Genomic DNA, 21,885 nt, shown 5'->3' with positions numbered 1-21,885 from the left:
GAGGCAAGGGAAACAAGCAAAAATGAACTATTGGGACCTCATCAAAATAAAAAGCTTCTGGACAGTGAAGGAAACAATCAGCAAAACTAAAAGGCAACCGACAGAATGGGAGAAGATATTTGCAAACGACATATCAGATAAAGGGTTAATATCCAAAATCTATAAAGAATTTATCAAACTCAACACCCAAAAAACAAAGAATACAGTGAATAAATGGGCACAAGACATGAATAGACACTTCTCCAAAGAAGACATCCAGATGGCCAACCGACACATGAAAAAATGCTCAACATCGCTCGTCATCAGGAAAATACAAATCAAAACCACAATGAGATACCACGTCACACCTGTCAGAATGGATAACATTAACAACTCAGGCAACAATAGATGTTGGCGAGGATGCAGAGAAAGAGGATCTCTTTTGCACTGCTGGTGGGAATGCAAACTGGTACAGCCAGTCTGGAAAACAGTGTTGTAGACTCTAAGTCTAAAGTTCTCTTTTGACCAGCAAAAGAGTGGACGTAGGATTAGAGCGAGAGATGGCTAATGTCCGGGAAAAGACAAGAGCCCTGGATAAGGGTACCTGCCCCATGTTTATTAAGATCAGAAGGCTTACAAACATGGCGATGGGTGTGCACAAAGAGACAAAGAAACTGTGAACATTAACTTAGGGATGTGAGGGAAAAGGGGGGGGGGGGTTGAAGATATACAGTGTTTGGGGTTAGGGTCAATATAAAACCAAATCCTGGCATTGGGCAGATGGGCAGATGGTTGTTAACGGCAGACAGGAGGTGCGAGGCACTGCGTCTGTTTAACTTAGCTAGCCTAGGGGATGAGACAACTAGAGGGAATAACCTCAGGATTAATAAGGCACTTTTTCTTTTGTTAACCATCTCCTCCCTGGGCTGCTTTGCCTGCACCGCAGTGGTCCATAGTCCAATTCACCAGTTTACCTAACTTGGCCCTTTCCTGCTGTGAAAGCAGCTTTTCTGGTATAGTACTAAATTGGGGGGCATTTTTGCCGTGCATGCCTGATCTTGCTTATCTCATATACCTTTGTATTGGGAGTCTTTGTACCCATTCCTATTTTGGGCCTTTGCCCCTCCCTCTCTATTCTGGGGGATCTGCACCCCCTTTCTATTTGGGGGTGTCTTTGTGCCCCCTATTCTTGGGGTGCCAATCTGGTTTACCCAAACTCGGATGTGAGTATTCTATGGCTTTGTATTTCTTTATGCCTTGTTAACCCATTGGTGTAAGCCTGGAGGATTCCTAAGCCTAACCCCCACAAACAGTGTGGAGGTTCCTCAAAAAGTTAAAAATAGAATTACCCTACGACCCAGCAATTGCACTACTAGGTATTTATCCAAGGGATACAGGTATACTGTTTCAAAGGGGCACATGCACCCTAATGTTTATAGCAACGCTGTCAACAATAGCCAAAGTGTGGAAAGAGCCCAAATGTCCATCGATGGATGAATGGATAAAGAAGATGTATGTATATATATTACACACACACACACACACACACACACAATGGAGTATGACTTGGCAATCAAAAAGAATGAAATCTTGGCATTTGCAACTACGTGGATGGAACTGGAGGGTATTATGCTAAGTGAAATTAGCCAGCCAGAGAAAGACAAAAGTCATATGACTTCACTCATTTGAGGACTTTAAGACACAGAACAGATAAACACAAGGGAAGGGAAGCAAAAATAATATAAAAAGAGGGGAGAGGACAAAACAGAAGAGATTCATAAATATGGAGAACAAACTGAGGGTTACTGGAGGCGTTGTAGGAGGGGGGATGGGCTAAATGGGTAAGGGGCATTAAGGAATCTACTTCTGAAATCATTGTTGCACTATATGCTAACTAACTTGGCTGTAAATTAAAAAAATAAAGTAAAATAAAAAACAAAACAAAACAAAAAGAACTGGTTGGTTTCTGATGATTGTAGCCCCACGATGGTTCATAGCCTTTTGCCTATTCAGCTGGCTGCTCCCAGGAGGGAGTGATGGAGTTGTGCCATTTCCTCATCCCACATCTCCATCCACATGCCCAAGTTGGTACTTCTAAGTACCTCACGTTGCTTGAAAATTCAGTTTAAATAAATTATACACATTTACTCAGTATTTCTCCTTTCATCTTTTTTCTGCTTTATTAGCTCCTCCTGAAAAAGAAAGAAAGAAAGAAAAAGAAAGAAAGAAAGAAAGAAAAGAAAAAAGAAAGAAAAGAGAAGCAAAGAAAAGTGTTTTTGGAAAGCACAGCATTTCACATCCCTATCATTTTCATCTGCTTGCTCCATCCCTAACATGACTCTGAACATGAGCTCCAGTTGGTGATTTATAAATGTAAACAGTATCTCTGTCCCAGTTTGGTGGGTCAGTCATAAAGTATGCATAGTTGATAATAGATAATAGTTTGAAAACTAAGTGATTGAGGTGTAGGAGACAATGTTGTACGATGTTGTAGTTGTGGTGGCCTTGTGCTGGCTGTCTTAGAACTTCCCATGCTTGCAAGTTGGAGTGAGGCTGACTGTGAACTGTAGTGGGTGCCTGGGCTGCTGGTACTCCTGATTTCCTCCATCTCCAGGATCTTTGCAGGAATGGACCTTTCAAAGGGTTTGTGTGTTAGTCTGTTAAGGCTCTTCTAACCAAGTACCACAGATTGGGTGTCTTAACAGAAATTTATTTCCTCACAGTTCTGGAGGCTGGAAGTCTAACAACAAGGTGTCGGCAGGGTGGTTTCTCTGAACAAAGCCTCTTTCTTTGGCTTGTAGATGGACATCTTTCCTCTGTGTCCTCACATGGCCTTCCCTCTATGCCTGTCTGTCTCCTAATCTCTTCTTATAAGGACACCAGCCATATTGCATTAGGGCCACACTATGACCTCATTTTACCTTAATGAGCTCTGTAAAGACCCACTCCCATGATACCTAAGGGGCAGGGGATTAGGGCTTCAGCATATTGATTTGGGGTAGGGGGAACATTTCAGCCCATAGTAGTGCATGTAGTTAAAACTTGGTGTTAACAGTGGCACTCTTCAGTTCCCTGGGCCAGACCCTCAGTGATGGGGCACCTGTGAGTCCTCAGACCTGTGGGCTACCACTGGTTAAGGGAGGACTGGGTCAGGTGAGTAGCTGTTAGGGCAGCTTAATTCCTTGTCCTTGTTAGGTAAAAATACAGTTGCCCCCTGTTTTCTTATATCATTGCAAAGGATTATATGGTACACCCCGTATGGGAGACCAGTGTCCTGAAACAGTTTCTTACAGAATGGGCCAGAGACTCCTACCTTAGAATCAATGCAGGAGGTTAGGGGGTGGAGCTCTAAAAATGCAGGTGTGCAGAACCACCCTACCTCTAAAGAATCTGGGAAAGGCCTGAGATTTGGCATTTGGCATTGTATGTAAGTGATGAATCACTGAATTCTACACCTGATACCAATTTTATCATATATGTTACCTAGAATTTAAATAAAAATTAAAATTAATAAATAAGTAAAATTTATAAGTAATATAAGTAAAATTTCAAAAAAAAAGCCTCCCTGGTGGTCTTCTGCAGTATTTAGTCACAGCCAGCTCATACCCCAGCTGGGTATGAGGACCATTAGGGCATTGAGTGGGAGGGTCCCACTCAGAATTTTATGGTTTTCTGAATAAAGTATTCATCTTATGAGCTTTGTAGCAGCCTGAAAATGGTTGCAAAAACTGTTATCTCTTGAGGAGTTTTAATTACCACAGGGAAAAAAGATGTAGACAATTAAAACTAAGCTGGAAGGAACTTCAGGGTTTTAAATAGGTGGGAGTGGCTGGAACCCTTTGTGTCTGCAGGCAGAGCCACTACCTGCTGCCTCATCACCCACAGGGACAAGGGATTTGAAATCTCATATCTATGTGTATTAAACTGTTCATTGTGAGCAATTCCAAAATGTACAGAGATACTGAAAATAGGATTATGATCCCCCAACAGTGATCTTGGTTTGTCTGTAACCACCACCACACATGCACTGTTGTGAAGCAAATCCCAGATGTAGCATTTCATCTCATTCACAAATGCTTCCGTGTGTATTCCAAGAGATAGGAGTTCTTTTTAAGAACATAAACAGTGTTGGAATTTTGTTTCTTTTTTTTCTGGGCCAGAAGTGGAAATGGTTTTGCACTTTCAAGGTCTTTCACTATTTTCTGTAAGCTGTTTTCTTTCCGATCCTAAATATCTGGGAAGTACAAAATTAAGTAATTGAAGCTAAAAATTTGGGATACTATATATTTTCTAAACAAAGCCCAGCAATTTGTAGTAGTCTGAAGTGTTCTAGTTGAAGTACTAAAATGATCATTTCTGGGGGCTAAGTCACCTTTTAAAAGCCCTGCCTGAGGCTGTGTGCTTTCCAGGCCACCTCTCCATGAGGTCTTTTAGAAGTTTTCTTCCAGGAGTGTAGGACTCTGGGCAAAACCTTCCTCTGGGCAGACAGACATAGGGATTTCCAAGGTAGGTACTGTGGTTGGAAAGATGCATTTTACTTTGAAGTGGATGCAGGTGTGTAAACTTGCCATGGGTCATAGCAGTAAGGAGCTACTGAAACACACCTCCATTCAAGGACTTAGGACACATCTGTTTGAACATTAAAAAAAAAATTCTTTTTTGAGAGAGAGAGCACGAGCAGGGGAGGGGCAGAGAGAAAGGGGGACACAGGATCCAAAGCAGGCTCTACGCTGAGAGCAGTGAGCCCTTTGTAGGGCTTGAGCCCATAAACTGTGAGATCAAGACCTGAGCTAAAGTCAGACACTCAACTGACTGAGCCTCCCAGGTGCCCTTTGAACATTTTTAATTCCTTTTCCCTTATGTTCATAAAAAGTTTTCAGGGGAGTATTCCATTTTTACCCTTTTTAAATAATTTCAAACTGACAAAATATTGCAAAAATAAAAACAGTACAAAGAGCGTGCACGCAGAGAAAACTTTTTCCCACTAATTTGAAGCCCTTTACTCTGAAACACATCAGTGTATATTTCCTAAGCATAATGTATGTATCCATAGGACAGCTACTAACTTCTGGCCTTTTTATAAGAAGTTTACTGACCCCTGCCTTACAGAATTCATTGCACATGTATTAATGTGCAAGAATTTTCCTCATAATTCATGATAACAAAGACCCTGTAACCAGCCTCATGAGATTGGGCCCATAGACTACTCCCATTTGTTCAGTGGAATAGTATACACCTGTCAAAACCACTCTTCAAAGCAACCTGTGGTTGTGGATGCATCTTAGTGATAATATAGCAGTGAAAAAAATAAGACAATTATATATAGCATGTTTTCCCTTTTTTAATGATTAAAAAAGTGTCTTTTAAGAATATGTATAGATGAGATGCAACTTATATAAAAGAAAGTGGGGGATCAGTGCCTCCTGTTTCTCCTGTGGATCACATGTAGGTCCCCAGCTTTCATTGTGGATAGGAGTTCCTCTCCTGTTATGGCATTATTAAACATAATTAAGTTGAAAGATGTCAGGATCTAAGAACAATTGTGCATCTGAGGTCCAACTTTCTGTGGACCTCAACATTACTTTGAAGTTAACTCTTGGGGATTAACTGTTGTCTCAAAACTGTTTCTCAGATGGGCAGTGTTTGACTTATGGAAGTGGGTCAGCAGTTTGCTGAGATGGGAGCTATGGATTAGAAACTGCTTCCTTCCCTGGGTGGGGCTCGCAGAGTTCTTCTGGGTAAATTTAGAAGTAAAAGAGGAAATTCCAATGGGAAAAGGCTGAAAAGGTTGATATAAAAATTTTACGTATTTATTAATTTTAATTTTTATTTAAATTCTAGTTAGTTAACATATATGATAAAATTGGTATCAGGTGTAGAATTCAGTGATTCATCACTTACATACAACACCCAGTGCTCATTCACAAGTGCCCACCTTAGATCTCATCACCTGTCTACGCCGTCTCTACCTCCCTCCATCAATCCTCAGTTTGTTCTCTGTTGTTAAGAGTCTCTTATGGTTTGCTTTCCTCTCTGTCTTTTTTTTTTCCCCTTTGTTCATCTGTTTTGATATGATACAAATTTTAAACTGAAGTTTCAAAGAAAAAAGTGGCAAGAAAGGCATAGAAAGCCAAGTAACCTGATCTGGGAAAAATGTTGCAGTAGCTTTCACATGGTTTTAATGTCTTAATATCAGTGCTGTAGTGACCTGCCTGTAAACATTGATGAGGAAAATACCAATATTTTAAAGGATGAAGTAACAGGAAAATAAATCAAACTGGCAAGGGAAAAGAAAAAAATCCCACTAGGTTATTGTATAGGAATGTGTTCAGCCTTAGTAAGAATAACAGGAATGCATATTAAAAGAACATTGAGATACAGTTCCGCTTACTAGATTATAAAAATGAAAGTGATCCCTGGGTGCTGTGCTGAGGCTCCATGCTATCATCTCTGGGCCCCTGTGGTAGGACACCTTGCCTGAATCCACCTGCAACTTTTTTTCGCCTGAATCCACCTGCAATTTTTAAAAATTGAGATATAATTGACGTATAACATTGTATTAGTTTACACTGTACAACATAATGATTTAATATATACATACAGTGAAATGATTACTTACGACAATAAGTCTAGGTAACATCCATCACTTCACATAGTTACAGAAAACCTTTTTTCCTGTGATGAGAACTTTTAAGGCTTACTGTCTTATGAACCTTCATATATGCAATACAATATAATTATTAACTGTAGTCACCATGCTGTGTATTACATCCCCAGGATTTATTTATTTTATAACGAAGTTAGTACCAGTTGACCACCTTTACCTGATTGATGCATCCTGTACCCCATGCTTCTGACAGCTACCAATCTGTTCTCCATATTTTTGAACTTGGGTTTTTGGTTTTTTTGTGTGTGTTTTTTGTTTGTTTGTTTGTTTGTTTTCAGATTCTAAATGAGATTGTACAGTATTTGTCTTTCCTTGGCTTATTTCTCTCAGCATAATGCCTTCAAGATTCATCCATGCTGTTGAAAATGGCAGGATTTCTTTCTTTTGTATGACTGAGTAACATTCCATAATGTGTGCATGTGTACACACAAACACACACACACATACCACATCTTCATTTATCCACCGACGAACACTTAGGTGGCTTTTGTGTCTTGGCTATTATGAAGGATGACTCAGTAAAGATGGGGTTTAGATATCTTTTGGAGTTAGTAACTTTGTTTCCTTCAGATAAATACCCAGGAGTGGGATTGCTGGATCATCACTTGCAGCTTTAAAGACAGTAGTTTGATTTAAGAATCTCCTCCTGGGATGCTCAGCCAGGAAGGTCATCTGAAAACATACTGACTTTTCTGGTTAAAGATGGTAATCTTAGGCTTTTCTCTAGAAGAGAAAAATGTATTAACTTAAATGGTTAATACGAAGGGTCCGAGTGTTTGGAGAGCATTTATGAGGCTGTGTAAGTAAGGATGAGGCTGCCGTCCAGTATGGAGTGTTCTTGGTGATGCAACCTGGGCAGGAAGCATCTAGGTCCACACTTATGGGGACTGGGCTTGGGACAGGCTAGGAGGGTAGGCCTCTTCTTGTGCACTCCTGGGGACTGAAGACCAGTGTGTTTCCTTTCTAAGTTTTTGTGCTGTGCAGGTGTTTCTATGATGGTGGAGAAGATCTGCATGAGCTCGGTGAAAGAACTGCTGTCTGCTTTTGTTCAGTTGAGACTAAGTGCCAGCTGATGGCTTCACTGGTCTGGACAGATTCACTGTTGTTCTGGAGAGAACTGGGGGGTATCTGGCTCTAAGAATCAGGATTTTGGTTTCTATGAAGCTAAGATCTCCTCCTCTGAGTTCCTGCCCCACTTACAGAGTTGGCATCTTTGTGGGAAAGCCTCCTGCCTGTACCAGGACCTCTCAGGACACCCACTCCATGGGAACAGTGGGTCATAGGGCACAGAGGAAGACAGCAAGTCTGATGTGGATATTTTCAGGCTGAATGGCTTGAACAGCAACATCCTGGGTAGGAATTAGGGAGTAGTGTGGTATAGGTAAGGTGGTGGCTAAGGTCAGGGTCATGGCCTCAGGCTAGAGGATACTAGGTGGAGTCTGGCCCAGGGCCACCGTCAGTCTGGTGCCCCTCAAGGGATACTCCTGGAGTGGGAGGAACTTGGGCTGCTAGCGGGCTGCTCCAGAACCACTGGGGACTTTTTAGAACCCCGGTTGGCACCCTGCTATACCCAGACAGTTAGATGGGGATGTGGAAGGCTAGGGTCCTTTCTGGGTCAAAAGAAGGACAAGGAGGCACATTCAGGTAGTGTAAAGTGCCTGGTGAAAGTTGACCCTGCAACTTCTGTGCCTTTTCATCATAGTCCTGCAGCTTTCTTTACCCTTAGAGGAGAACTTAGGAAGCTGGCCTAGCACTTGTAGGTAAGGCCAGGGAGAAGCAGGCCTCACAGCCTTGAACCTTATGAGACCTGTTCCTCAGCTGCCCATAGGATCTGGTCCTTCAGAGCACAACACATGATAAGGGGAACGAGTCGAATTGAGAAGGCTAAGAATGCCCAGCCAAATGATGAACAGTGGTATTCCTCACCAAATGCTTAAGACAGTGCCCAGTGCTCATTGTGATGCTTGGCCCTTGGATGTAGCACTCTGCATCACTCTTTTCACACACAACTGCTTAGGTGAAGGCGGCAGCACCACTGAGCTGGGGTTGCAGGGACAGCATAGGCCAACTTGTGGAGCGGGGGGGGGGGGGGGGCGGGTGGGGGGGGTGGGGGGTGGGGAGAAGCTGAGCTGCTCCAGGGGAGTACAGTGGACCCTCCAGCTTCAGCTTCCCCCACTGTGAAGTGAAGAGGGTCATCATCCCTTGCACAGGGCAGGTCTCAAGGTTTGTTGATGGGCTTGCGTGGTGGGTGTAAGCCCATGTTTGGGTTAGTCTGTCTCATCTTCCAGGGCTTCATGCTGTCACTGAGGAATATAATATAACAGTGTTACACTAGTTTCAGGTGTACAATGTAATGATTCAACAGTTGTATATATTACTCAGTGCTTATCATGATAAGGGTGCTCTTAATCCCCTTCACCTATTTCACCCATCTTCCCACCTACCATCTTCCCCCCCTCCCCTGCAGCTACCAGTTCTCTATTGTTAACAGTTTGGTTTTTATCTCCTTTTTTCTTTGTTCATATGTTTTGTTTCTTAAATTCCACATGAGTGAAGTCATATGGTATTTGTCATTCTCTGACTTATTTCACTTAGTATTATCCTCTCTAGCTCCATCCATTTTGTTGCAAATGGCAAGATTCTATTCTTTTTTTTATGACTGAGTAACATTCCATTGTATACAAATAGCACAGGTAGTGCCCTCTCTTATGGATTGACACCCAGACACTTACCAGAGACTGCCACCATGGGGTGTATTCTACTACCCACCTGGATGTATTCTTGACTTCCTTTGATGTCTCTTAAACATGTACTGGATTCTGTGTGAAAGATGAAGGACTGCCACATTAACATGAAGAAACATTTAGTAATTAATACAACATGCTGTCTCTCTGGATCCCAGACCATGGAGGAAAACAACCAGCCCAGCAAGGAGAGTCCTGCTTAATCTGAATGTCTGTCAGATGGCAGTATATCAGGTTCTGTGGTGCTTACCTGTGTGCCTTGCATTCAGCTAGGGGGCCATTTCTTTCTTTTTTTAAGTATTTATTTATTTGGAGAGAGAGAGCGAGAGAGCGTGCATATGTGCATGCAGGGGATTGGGGGAGAGAAAGAAAGACAGGGAGATAGAGAATCCTCTCCTCAGTGTCGGCATGGAGCCTGACGTGGGGCTCAAACTCATAAATGATGAGATCATGACCTGAGCCTCATGAACCATGGGATCATGACCTGACCTGAGCTGAAATCAAGAGTTGGATGCTTAACCAACTGAGCCACCCAGATGCCCCTGCAGGACTGTTTCTAGTGTTTCCACTTCCCCAAGGGACCCACAGGGGGCCATGGGAGGGAGAGCACCATACAGGCATGTCAGGCGGGGCCTGGGTGTTAGGGAGCTGAGGAAGGGCAGCTGCAGGCTGTGGGGAGGGCCCTTAACTTTACCTCAGGGATTGAGACTTTACTCTGGAATACTGGGCCCATTCTGCCTGTTATTGATTATTTTAGCATCAGAGTAGTTTCTTCATACAAATCTCAGGAAGTATACCAGTATATTAAATGCTAAAAGCAGAGCTACTTTCCCTTGCCATTATGGGGTACCCCAGGGTCTCACAGAACATGGTCTGAAAACCACAGCTATAGGTAGCAGTAGCCAGTACAAATGTAAAGCAGGAAAGTAACATGATCAGAGTTGTGCTTTGCACAGTTAAAAGAAGTTAAAAAGGAGGGTGGCAGACATGAGTGCAGGTTTGGAGTGCTCCGTGTTAGGGAGGGGCTGGACAGACAGTGGGGCAGTAGCAGGAAACCTGCAGTGGGGGCAGGGACCCTTTCAGGAGGCTGATACCTCAGTCTTGGGAAGACCACACCTAGGGGCAACCTGACCCCCAGGGGGATGGAGAGCAGTGTCTTGGAGGGAGGGGTCCAGAGAGTCAAGATTCCCAACCCGACTCCATCTCAGGACTTCACCTTATTGTGATTTTCAAGCAGACTTGATTTTGTTTCTCTGTTGATGCAGCAGTTCTTTTGAAGTGATAGTGAAAGAGACTAGTGCTGCATTTGAGAATGGAATTTGAAGTTTTTGTTCATTAAAACAGTTGAGTTTCTTCAGCATTCAAGCTTGGCTAGAAAATGATGTTTAGTTTTTAATTATGAACTTTTTGCTTGGTGATCACAGCAGCCCCTTCCCCGCCCTTCCGTATCTGCCCTTAATCTGGAGAAATAAGAGTCCATGCTAGTTGGTGATATAGAAAAACCCATTGTTTTATTTTTAATTTTTTATCTTTGAAAGTTTTAATTTAAATTCAAGCCAGTTAACATATAGTGTAAATTTAGTTTCAGGTATAGAATTTTAGTGATTCAACACTTACATACAACACTTGGGTGCTCATCACAAGTGCCCTCCTTAATCGTGTCACCTATTTCAGCCACCCCCCACCCACCTCCGCTGGGCAACCATGAGTTTGTTCTCTATAGTTGAGTCTATTTCCTGGTTTGCCTCTCTTCCCCCACACTGCTGTGTTTCTTTGTGTTTTTTCCTTGAATTCCATATTTGAGTGAAATCATGGTATTTTTCTTTCTCTGACTTATTTCGCTTAGCATAATTCTAGCTCCATATAAGCTGTTGCAAAGGGCAAGGCTTCATTGTTTTTGATGCCTGAGTAAATGGACACTTGGGCTCTTTCTATAGTTTGGCTATTGTTGATAATGCTGCTGTAAACACTGGGGTGCATGTATTCCTTCAAATTAAGTATTTTTGTATCCTTTGGGTAAATACCCAAAGTATTTATAGTAAGGCACATTGTTTTAAAATGTGGGAGAGAAAGGCAAGGTTCAGTAAAGTAGGCTTCTTTTCTTTACATGATTTATTATTTTACATGTGAACAGATTGCATAAAAATATTGGACATTTCTACTTTTCTGGGAAGTACCTTTATTTGCATATAGAAGAGGAAGAAAATCAGTGTTCATATGTTAGCAGAATCATTTCAGTTTCTTCTTTGGTTATGCTGTGGAGTTTGGCAAGCAAAATACTTTCAATTTGTAAAATAAAAATTTAGAAATACTGGGAAGACTCCTCTTAGTGGTCATGTTGACTCAGGGTGGAATCAACACGTGCATGGCACTCTCACTGTGGGTGCCACAAGCAGGACTCTTGAGTGGGCACCAAAGTGATCAGTTCTGCATTTTCCTGCCTGTGGTTTCACCATGTTTTGTAACCTTGGTGTTGAGCTGCTTTGGCAGTTTCTATTTTAAACAAAGATTAGTCCTCTCAGTGCCTGTGTAGAGCTAACACTTGCTGGCTCTTGGATAGGACACACCTTCACTTGGCTTGTCTGACAGTGGGCCACACTCCTTGCAGATGTCCCCAGAGGGAGGCTCTGGATCTCAGTCTGTGCTAGACTCTGTCTCCATGTGTGCATGGTGGTAGTGCCTCCCCTGCAACATACCCCTGGGTCCCCAGCTTCTGGCCTCTGAATTGGTGTCCCCATGCCTCATTCCTTCCTTAGAGCATCCAGGTGCTAGCTATTGCTGTACATACTGCTGCCTACCCTTCCAGAGCTTCAGGTCAATTTTTGACCTCTTTGTGAGCTGGGTTAGCTGCCACCCTATCTTACTGACAGTGAGAACCCAACCTAATCTGGTTCCTGGCCCTTGGATGCTTACTATTTATTAATAGGCATGTACCTAACAATAGTTTTTTTTCCCTAAAGTTTATTTATTTATTTTGAGAGCAATTGACAGAGAACAAGAGCGGAAGAGGGTAGAGAGAGAAGGAGAGAGACAGAGTCCTAAGCAGGCTCCACACTGTCAGTGTGGAGCCTGACTCAGGGCTCAAGCTCACAAACTGTGAGATCATGACCTGAGCTGAAATCAAGAGCCAGATGCTCAACCATCTGAGCCACCCAGGCACCCCCTCCCCCAGCATAATGGTTTTACTTTCATTTCTTTTTTTTTTTAATGTTTATTTATTTTTGAGAGAGAGACAGAAAGAGAGCACTAGCAGGGGAGGGGCAGAGAGAGAGGGAGACACAGAAACTGAAGCAGGCTCCAGGCTCAAACCCACAAACCATGAGATCATGACCTGAACTGAAGTTGGATGCTTAAACAACTGAGCTACCCAGACAGACACCTCTACTTTCATTTATATTTTTGTGGTGGACAGTAATTTATCTAGGTAAGACCTTACCTTAATAAAAGTTACAGATCTGTGAAGTTATTTGTTGAGTTCCTTTGTGAGTATGTGAGACCTACTGGAGTTAAGTGTTTGATTTACTAAAGATTTAAATTTAGAGGCTGTAGTAGGAACAGAAGTAACCAGAACCAGTTTGCTTACTGTTTATGTTTTGAGCTGTCTCTCTTAGTGTTTTTTTTTTTTTTTCAACATTTTTATTTATTTTGGGGACAGAGAGAGACAGAGCATGAACGGGGGAGGGGCAGAGAGAGAGGGAGACACAGAATTGGAAACAGGCTCCAGGCTCCAAGCCATCAGCCCAGAGCCTGACGCGGGGCTCGAACTCACGGACCGCGAGATCGTGACCTGGCTGAAGTCGGACGCTCAACCGACTGCGCCACCCAGGCGCCCCTCTCTTAGTGTTTTAAACCAGCCTTCTAAAGAAGCCACCTTAAGCTGATGTCCATCGTCCCTAGGTTCAACCTTTATTGGCATTTATTTTCTCTTGCTCTTCATTTTTATTCTTTTACACTGGTAGATGACTGTCCTTCCTCCAAATACATGCAAATGATTTCACCCAAAAGTGTTTTCAGATATTTTCTGTTTCTAGAACAGTGTTAGAGGAATGGTGATAAAACAGAAATACATCTCTGTGGTGACAGAAGTTTATCCTCTAATCTGCTAAAACATAAGGCCCCCCCCACCCCCCCACCCCCCGCCGCCTCCCTGGCCTGAGTCCTGCTCTGGGCTGGCCTGGGCTGGCCCCAGCAGGCAGTGCAGACTGAAGTTGTCCAGGCTCAGAGGAGGCCTCGTGTGGAGACTTCAAGTCAGCTCTGTAATACTGCCCCAGGAGCCCTGTGGTCACCCTGAGGTGCTGTTGGGGGTCTGAACCGGGGCTGGACCCTTCAGGAAGAGATGCCTCCATGCTGTGCTCTCAGGGGACCTTGGCAGGGATGTCTGGACTGTGGATCCTCTTAGGCACCCCTTGTCAGCAGCCCCCAGCCACCTGCCAGTCCTTTTGCTTCACCTGCCATGTCCATGTCTGAAGGCAACGGTCTTATCTTACACCTTTGTTTTGTTTTGTCTCTGCCACACCTTTCCTGACAGTATCCCATTTCCTAGGGATACTGGCTTATTGCAGACACACTCATACTGGTACGTGTCACACACACACACACACACACACACACACACCACTTTTTTTTCTTTGTTTTTATCTCTTGGCACCAGCTGCCAGTTGAAAATCAGTCTCACTGCTTTAATTTTTGTGAATTCTTTGCAGCCTAAGTATTCTTTTTTTTTTTTTCCTAAGTATTCTTTTTTTCGAAGACCATTGAGTTGTATAAGGACTCATTGTGTATTGTTACCTTTTAATGGAACTGCCAGCAGACGGGGGCTTCCCTTTCTTCCCTCCCACCTACCCCCATGCTACCCAGAAACAGGGAAGACTATTAAGTCATATTTATTTTTACAAAATGTTCTCTTATTCACTGTTCTTTGCTTCAAAAGAGTGTGGTAACTATTACACTTTATAGAAATCTTGCCTTTTCGCTTGGCTGCTTACTGTGGCTCTGTCCCCTGTTCCCATGCTTCCCACCTGCCCCTGGGCAGCTCTTTTGGGGGTTTTGGCTCTTGCTTGCTTCTCTCTTGCCCCTCAGGCCTAAGCTGCTTTCTAACACACAACACTCACCCTTGTGAAACTCATTTTATTGACTTCTCTGTTTGCCTCTGGCCTTTACCCAAGTGGACACAGTGCCTGGTGCTGGGGTGGGTAGCTCTGTCCCTGCTCTGTGGGGCCTCTGAGCCTTGCTCTGCTCATCTGTCAGAGTGTGATGGCCCCACCTTGAGGGTGGGTGAGAGGACAACTTATTGAGAGGATGTCAGGATAAATCTGAGCCTGAGGGCCAAACATTGCCAGGTGAAGGAGAAAGAAGAAGGTCAGAAGCCGTGGGCCTTCAGCATGTCAGGTGGGTACTGCCCTTCTAGTGGGCAGCTGTGAGGAACTCCTGCCCAGTGCTGGGAACTCCAGCCTTCTGACTACTTGTGATTGCTTGACCTCTGCCTAGGGTCCTCTGATACCCACCTGTGATGGCCACCTGAGATGCATGGGACATCATCCTTGGGCTCTAAGTCCAAGTGGGAGATGAAAGGAAGAGGTGCCCCTAGTTCCCTCTGTTCAGGAGCTGCACTGGCAGCGTTGTCCAGGCTGCTGGCCCTGTGTGAGGGGATTTATGCATGCCAGTATGGTCTGTATCACAGCGGGAGAGGGGAGTCTGCATTTAGATACCTCTTATGGAGGCAGATGCCAGCAGGATTTTGAAGACCCTGCCCTGCACAGACCTGAGCCTTCATTTGGCATGAGTCTGCTCCTGGCCTTGAGCAACCTGCAGTTGTTTGACAACCACCTGAGGTGACCTGCATCCTGGGAGTGCCTCACTCAAGGGCAAGGAACTTGGGGCATAGAAGGAGGAAGTAGCCTAGCTGGGCTGGGAGTGTTATAGTGTGTCACAGCACAGCCTTCCTTCCTCTGCCCTGTTCCTCCAGCTCAAGCTCACAAGCATGTGGTCCACATACCAGGGTCATGCTCAAGCTTGTTTTTATTCCCAGCCATCTGCTTTTTCTGCATTGAGCATGTATTATTTCATGATCAAAAAACAGCAGCGCATGGCGGATTTTAACAGCCAGTTGGTGTAAGGGCATAGGGACCCTGTCTGGGCAATTCTGCTCAACTCATTCTAGCTCTGTGTTAGTTTTCTTAGGCTGCTACAACAAATACCGCAGACCAGGTGGTTTAAGGAACAGAAATATATTGTCTTACAGTTCTAGAGGCTGAAAGTTTGAGATCAAGGTGTCTTCCAAGGTCTCTCTCCTAGGCTTGTGGACGGCCACCTTCTGTCTTGTGTTCCCATGTGATTTTCCCTCGGTGCTTGTGGTCACAGGCCACCCTGCTGTGACCAAGCCCCAGCTGGTGTGCATCTCTGTACATGAAGCTGTATGTGAGCTGAACTGGTGGAGACAGAAATGGGATTGAGTTATTAAACTGTAAACTCCCACCAGGCAGCACTGTTGGGTTTGAGCACTGTTCCACATATGTCCTTTTCATTATGCTTTTGGGCATTGGCATTGTGGAAGCTGGTTACAAAGTCTTATCACTCCTTCCAGTGCTCTGTCCCACAGGCCTTGTGGTAGCCAAGCAGATGACGCACACTTGTCCTTGGGATACCCAGGCTTTATGGGGGCTGACAGTAACATGGGCAGTAGCATGGACCTGAGGGAATGAGGCAGGAAGAGGCAAATTCCTGTGGCTTGGGGCAGCTAGAGTGGTTACAGAGAGCATGGACTTCATTTCTAGAGTGGTGTGATGCCCATAATGAGCACAGGATTTGTTGGTGGCAGTTAGAGATGGAGAAAAGTAAATAGATTTAAAAGAAATCTTGGGGGTGGCTCAGTCGGTTAAGCCTCTGACTTTGGCTCAGGTCGTGATCCTGCAGGTTGTGGGTTCGAGCCCTGCATCGGGCTCTGTGCTGATAGCTCAGAGCCTGGAGCCTGCTTGGGATTCTGTGTCTTCCTTTCTTTCTTTCCCTGCCCTGCTTATGCTCTGTCTCTCTCTCTCAAAAATAAACAAACGTTAAAAAAAATAATAGTAAAAGAAATCTTGGAGGTGGAACTGTGAGGTGTCAAAGAATAAATCAGGACAGAGACTTTGGAGACTTGGACCCAAAACTGACTATTCCAAGTTTCCTTAATGTGGTTGAGGCAGAGGCCATGCAGATACACATTTGTGGAAGATGCACAGGATGGAGAGACGTGGGAATGTTTCTGGGGCCCTGGGATTGTGTATGTGTATTCATGGCAGCTGTATGTGTATTCATGGCAGAGTGTTTGTTGAGGGGTGTTTATGGCTGTGAAAAAGATGAAAATGTGACAAATAGGAAAGAACAGTAGTGAGGCACAAAAGGGCCTTGGCCAATGGTCCACACAAAGCTAAATGGGTGCTGTGGGAAAATGTTCAATAGTTTGAAAATTTTTATTTTGAACATTTTTATGGAAGTTGGAAGAAAGAAGCAGCTTACAAAACAGCTTGTATCATATTCTCTTCTTTCTGTGGGGGATGGAGGCATTATGGACTTTTTTCTCTTTTCCATATTTTCTGATTTATGTATGGTAAATATTGCCTTTTTTTTTTTTGCTCCTGATTTTTGTTGTTGTTGTTGTAACATCAAATTTACCATTTTGACCATTTTTAAGTGTATAGTCAGTGGCATTGAGTGCATTCACACTATTGTGCAGTCACCACCACCAACCTTTCCAGAACTTTTCCCATCTTCCCAGATGGGAACTCTTATACCTATTAAACACTAACTCCCCATTCCCACCTCCTTCCAACCCCTGACAACCATTGTTCTACTTTCTCTCTATGACTTTGACTACTCTAGGTACCTAACATAAGTATAATCACACATTCTTTGTCCTTTTGTGGCTGGTTTATTTCACTCAGTATGAAGTCCTCAAGGTTCATCCATCTTGTAGAATGTGTGAGAATTTCCCTCCTCATTAAGGCTGAATAGAGGTGTGTGTGCACCATACAAATATTGCTGTGTTTATATGAGAAAAGTATTCTTTAATAGTGATTTGAATAGAGCATTTATGTTTTTCCTTGAATGTGACCTAAGTGTGTCACTGAGTCTGTCTGCAGCCCTCTTGTACCACCTCTTCTCCCATCAAAGGTGGTCTTGGGCTCTCTTGGGCAGAGGTGGAGGAGGAAGAAGGGTCCTGTGGGCGCTGGGCAGAAGGCCAAGATGACTGGTCACATGGGCAGTATGGCTGTCCCAGGGTAGTTAGCCTGACCTGTTTTCTCACTGACCAATTGCACAGGTGGCATGGGAGCATGGAGGCACTACAGGAGCCCCCAAGCCTCTCCTGGCACAGATTGGGCTTGGGTCATGCAAAGGGCCAAAAGCAGGACTCAGGGCTGGATCCATAGGAGACATGGTGCCTTGGAAGATGTTACTGGGACTCCCTACTCTGGCTCTTTAGGGCAGTGGCCAGTGCGAGAACCAGCCTTCACTACTTGGTGCTTTGCTATCCTGGACTTCTTCTTTCATAAGTACGCAGAAGAGGAAGTCATGATGATAGAAGGAAGTTGATGATGGAAGTTAAAAGGCCATCTTCCTTGTTTACAAAGGACCAGATATTTTGAAAAATTATCTGCTACATTTTAAATTTATGGTTAGAAACATGCAGAATAGATATGTTGTTGAAGGGGCTTTTGTGTAAATGCTAATTAGTCCCAGTAGGTCCTAGTATTCAGTTCCTCTGTGTTCTGGCTGATTTTCTGTCAAGGACAGAATTGTTGCTGTCAGTGCATTTGTGTATTTACTTCTCCTTTCAGTCCTGTTGGTGTTGGCTTGTTGTTTGAAGCTCTCTCCTTAGATGCATCCACATTGAGCATTGTTCTGTCTCCTTGGTGAATGACCTTCTGTCGTCACGCAGTGCACCTCTTGAGCCCTGGGAATTTCCTTGCTCTGAAGTTTACCTCTCACATAGCCATTCCAGCTTCCTTGGGACTGGTGCTTGCATGGTTTATCTTTTCCTCTTTTACTTTCAACTTATGTCATTATATTTGAGGTGAGCTTCTTGTAGCTGGCATATAGTTGAGTCAGGATGTTTTTCATCCTGACAGTCTCTGGTCTTTAGGGTGTTTAGACTGTTTGTGATCAATGTAATTATTGGTATGTTTGGATATAGGTCTACCATTTTATTATTTCATACTTTTTATATTCCCACCCACATACACTTACATATTTTTGTGTGTATATATGTGTGGCTTATAAACAATAGAAATTTATTTCTCACAGTTCTAGAGGCTTAAAAGTCTAAGATCAGGGTTTCAGGGTCCCAGCATGGTCTTGTCTGGTAAGGATCTGATTTTTAATAAGAAATACGTATTTGGGGACACCTGGGTAGCTCAATCAGTTAAGCACCTGGCTTTGACTTTGGTTCAGGTTATGATCTCACAGTTCATGGGTTCGAGCCCTACATTGAGCTCTGCCCTGACAGTGCTTGGGATTTTATGTCTCCCTCTTTCTGCCCCTCCCCTGCTCATGCTCATGTGCACTCTCTCTCTCAACATGAATTTAAAAAAGAAATATATATATATATATATATATATATATATATATATATATTTGGTCTTCATGTGTTTCTGACAGAGAGCTCCTAAAATCCTTGTAGTTCCCTAAGTGGAAAAGAATATAAAGGTGTCTTGATATTCATTAACAAACCCCTTTCAAAAAAAATTTTTTTAACGTTTATTTATTTTTGAGACAGAGAGGGACAGAGCATGAATGGGGGAAGGTCAGAGAGAGGGAGATACAGAATCTGAAACAGGCTCCAGGCTCTGAGCTGTCAGCACAGAGTCTGACGCGGGGCTCGAACTCACGGACCGTGAGATCACGACCTGAGCGGAAGTCGGCCGCTCAACCGACTGAGCCACCCAGGCGCCCCAACAAACCCCTTTCAACCACATCTGAGTTTATGTTAATGAGGTAACTTTTGGAAAACTCCTTAAAAATGGGAGCCATTTGCCAGGATTGGGGGGGTTGGAACTTTTAATCCCACCTCCCTGACCTTGGAGGTTGAATCCTTTGCCAATAGCCAGTTATTTAATCAGTCATGCCTATGTAAGGAAGCCCACAAGGACAGGATTCTGAGAATTTCTGGATTAATGAAATATGTGAACATTTGGGAAGAGTATGGAGCACTCAGAGAGGGCATAGAAGTTCAGCACCCTTTTCCATAACTTGCCCTATGCCTCTCTTCCATCTGGTTGTTCCAGAGTTATATCCTTCATAATAAACTGGTAATCTAGTAAATAAAATACTTTGCTCAGTTCTGTGTGCCATTCTGGCAAATTAATTGAACCCAGGAAGGGGGTTTTGGGAATCTCTGATTTCTGTCAGAAGCACAAGTGACAACCTGGACTTTTGATTGGGGTCTGAAGTGGCACAGGGGGCAGTCTTGTAGGATTGAGTTCTTAACCTGTGGGATCTGATGCTATCTGCAGCTAGATAGTGTCAGAATTGAATCATAGGACACCCAGCTGGTGTCTAAGAATTGGTTGGTGGTGTAGGGGGAAAAAAACCCATGCTTTGGAATTGGTCACAGAATCAGAGGACCCTTTTCCAGGTTGCAATCCCCAGCTTCTCATTGTGTCCTCAAATAGCAGAAAGAGGATCCCTATTTTTTCCATTGCTCTGCTTCCTTTTCCTGCCTTCTATTGGTTATCTGAACATTTTTAGTATTCCATATTAATTCATTATATATGATCTTTTTATAAGTTATGTTACTTTTCATAACTTTTTTATTGGTTGTTCTAGGGATTGTAAAGCACACGCTTAACATTTCAGTTTACTGGGAATCAATATTTCACTACTTCAAATGGATTGTAGAAATCTTACACCTTTCCCTTCCCCCCCTTATGTCATAGTTCTCTTATATATTATGTTTATAGTCACCGAAATCCTATTAGTGCTTTAATTTCTTACTTTCAACCACAAAATATCTTTTAAAGAGCTCCAGAAGAAACAGTCTATTCTCTTGTTCAGTTTAACCTCTGGATCGCTTTTGCTTTGTTCTATGTGTCCCAGGTTTCCTTCTGGTATCACTTCCCTTTTATCTAAAGAACTTTGATTAGCCTGTTGTCTATGAATCCTCTTACTTTTCCTTTATCTGAGAATGTTATTTCACCTTCATTCTTTTTTGTTTTTAATTTTTTCCAGTGTGTATTTTATTTTTGAGAGAGAGCGCATGAGCATGAGCAGGGGAGGAGCAGAGAGTGAGGGGGACAGAGGATCTAAAGCAGGCTGTGCATTGACAACAGCAAGTCTGTTGCGGGGCTTGAACTCACAGTGAGATCATGACTTGAGCCGAAGTTTGACACTAAACCGACTGAGCCACCCAGGCACCCCTTCACCTTCATTCTTGAAGACTATTTCACTTGATACAGGAATCTGTGTTGACAGTTCTTTTCTTCCAGACTTTAAAAAGTGTCATTCTACTTCCTAAGGCCTCCTTGGTTTCTGAGGAGAAATCAACAGGCATTCAAATTGTTGTTCTGTAGGTAATGCATTTTTTTCTCTGTTTTAAAGATACATTATTTTCATCAGTTAATTTTTTTTTTAAATATAGTTGACACCCAATATGTCACATTAGTTTCAGGCATACAACATAGTGATTTGACAAGTTTATACATTATGCTGTGTTCACCACAAGTGCAACTACCATCTATCCTGATACAGCCCTGTTACAATACCATTGTATTCATTATGTTGTGCCTTGTATTCCCATGACTTATTCATTCAAGATATCTTTTTTTTTCCTTTGCTTTAGTTTATAACAGTTTGATTATGATCTGTCCAGTAAGGATTTCTTTAGGTTTATCCTGTTTGGGATCTATTAAGCTTCTTGAATTCATATGAGTGTTCTGCCAAATGTGGGAAGTTTTCAGTCATTGTTTTCAGCTATTTTTTTACCCACTTTCAGCACTCCTTGCACTCATAACACAAATGTTAGACCACTTTTCTCATCCCAGAGTTCCCCTGAGGATTTTCACTTTTTTCCCAACCTTTTTTCAGTTGTTCAGATTAGATAATTTCTATTGTTCACCGAATCTTTGTTTTGCTCTTGAGCTCATGTAGGGGCTTTAAAATTTTTCACACAGTATTTTTAGTTCTAAAAGTTTAAGGATTTTCTTTAGTTCTTTATATAAAGGTTTTTTTTTTCCTCTGACATTCGATTTTTTCTTTCAGTTTGGAAGTGTTGTCATTGTTAGAGCATTTTTTTAGTAGTTGCTTTAAACTCTGATGCATGATTGTAATATCTGTATTATTTCATTGTTGGTATGTTAGTCATCTTTTCCTATAAGAATTAAGACATTTCTGGTTCTTTGTGTGCTGAGTCGTTTGGACTGCAACTGGACGTTTTGTATATTATGAAATGAGACTCTGGGTCTTAAGTCCTAGGCCAATGCTGACTTTTTATTTTAGAGTCAAACAACCTGGTTCAATTTAGGG

The 21,885-nt window shown here is 43.0% G+C and overlaps 1 protein-coding gene across 3 annotated transcripts in view; it reads left to right on the top strand.

Annotated features, from left to right (window-relative positions):
• Positions 1-21,885, top strand: part of CYFIP1 (cytoplasmic FMR1 interacting protein 1) — a 133,564-nt gene that overhangs the window by 23,866 nt on the left and 87,813 nt on the right. Inside the window, exon 1 of one of the 3 annotated variants that reach the window (XM_047863281.1) lies at positions 12,690-12,814. The exons of the other annotated variants lie outside the window; for them this stretch is intronic. The gene's annotated coding sequence lies outside the window, so the exon portion shown is untranslated. Of the gene's footprint in view, positions 1-12,689; positions 12,815-21,885 lie in introns of those variants that run through there. 3 annotated transcript variants of the gene reach the window in all.

Source organism: Prionailurus viverrinus, chromosome B3 (genome assembly GCF_022837055.1).
Source record: "Prionailurus viverrinus isolate Anna chromosome B3, UM_Priviv_1.0, whole genome shotgun sequence".
NCBI lineage: Eukaryota > Metazoa > Chordata > Mammalia > Carnivora > Felidae > Prionailurus > Prionailurus viverrinus.
This window is presented reverse-complemented; position numbering and strand designations above follow the sequence as displayed.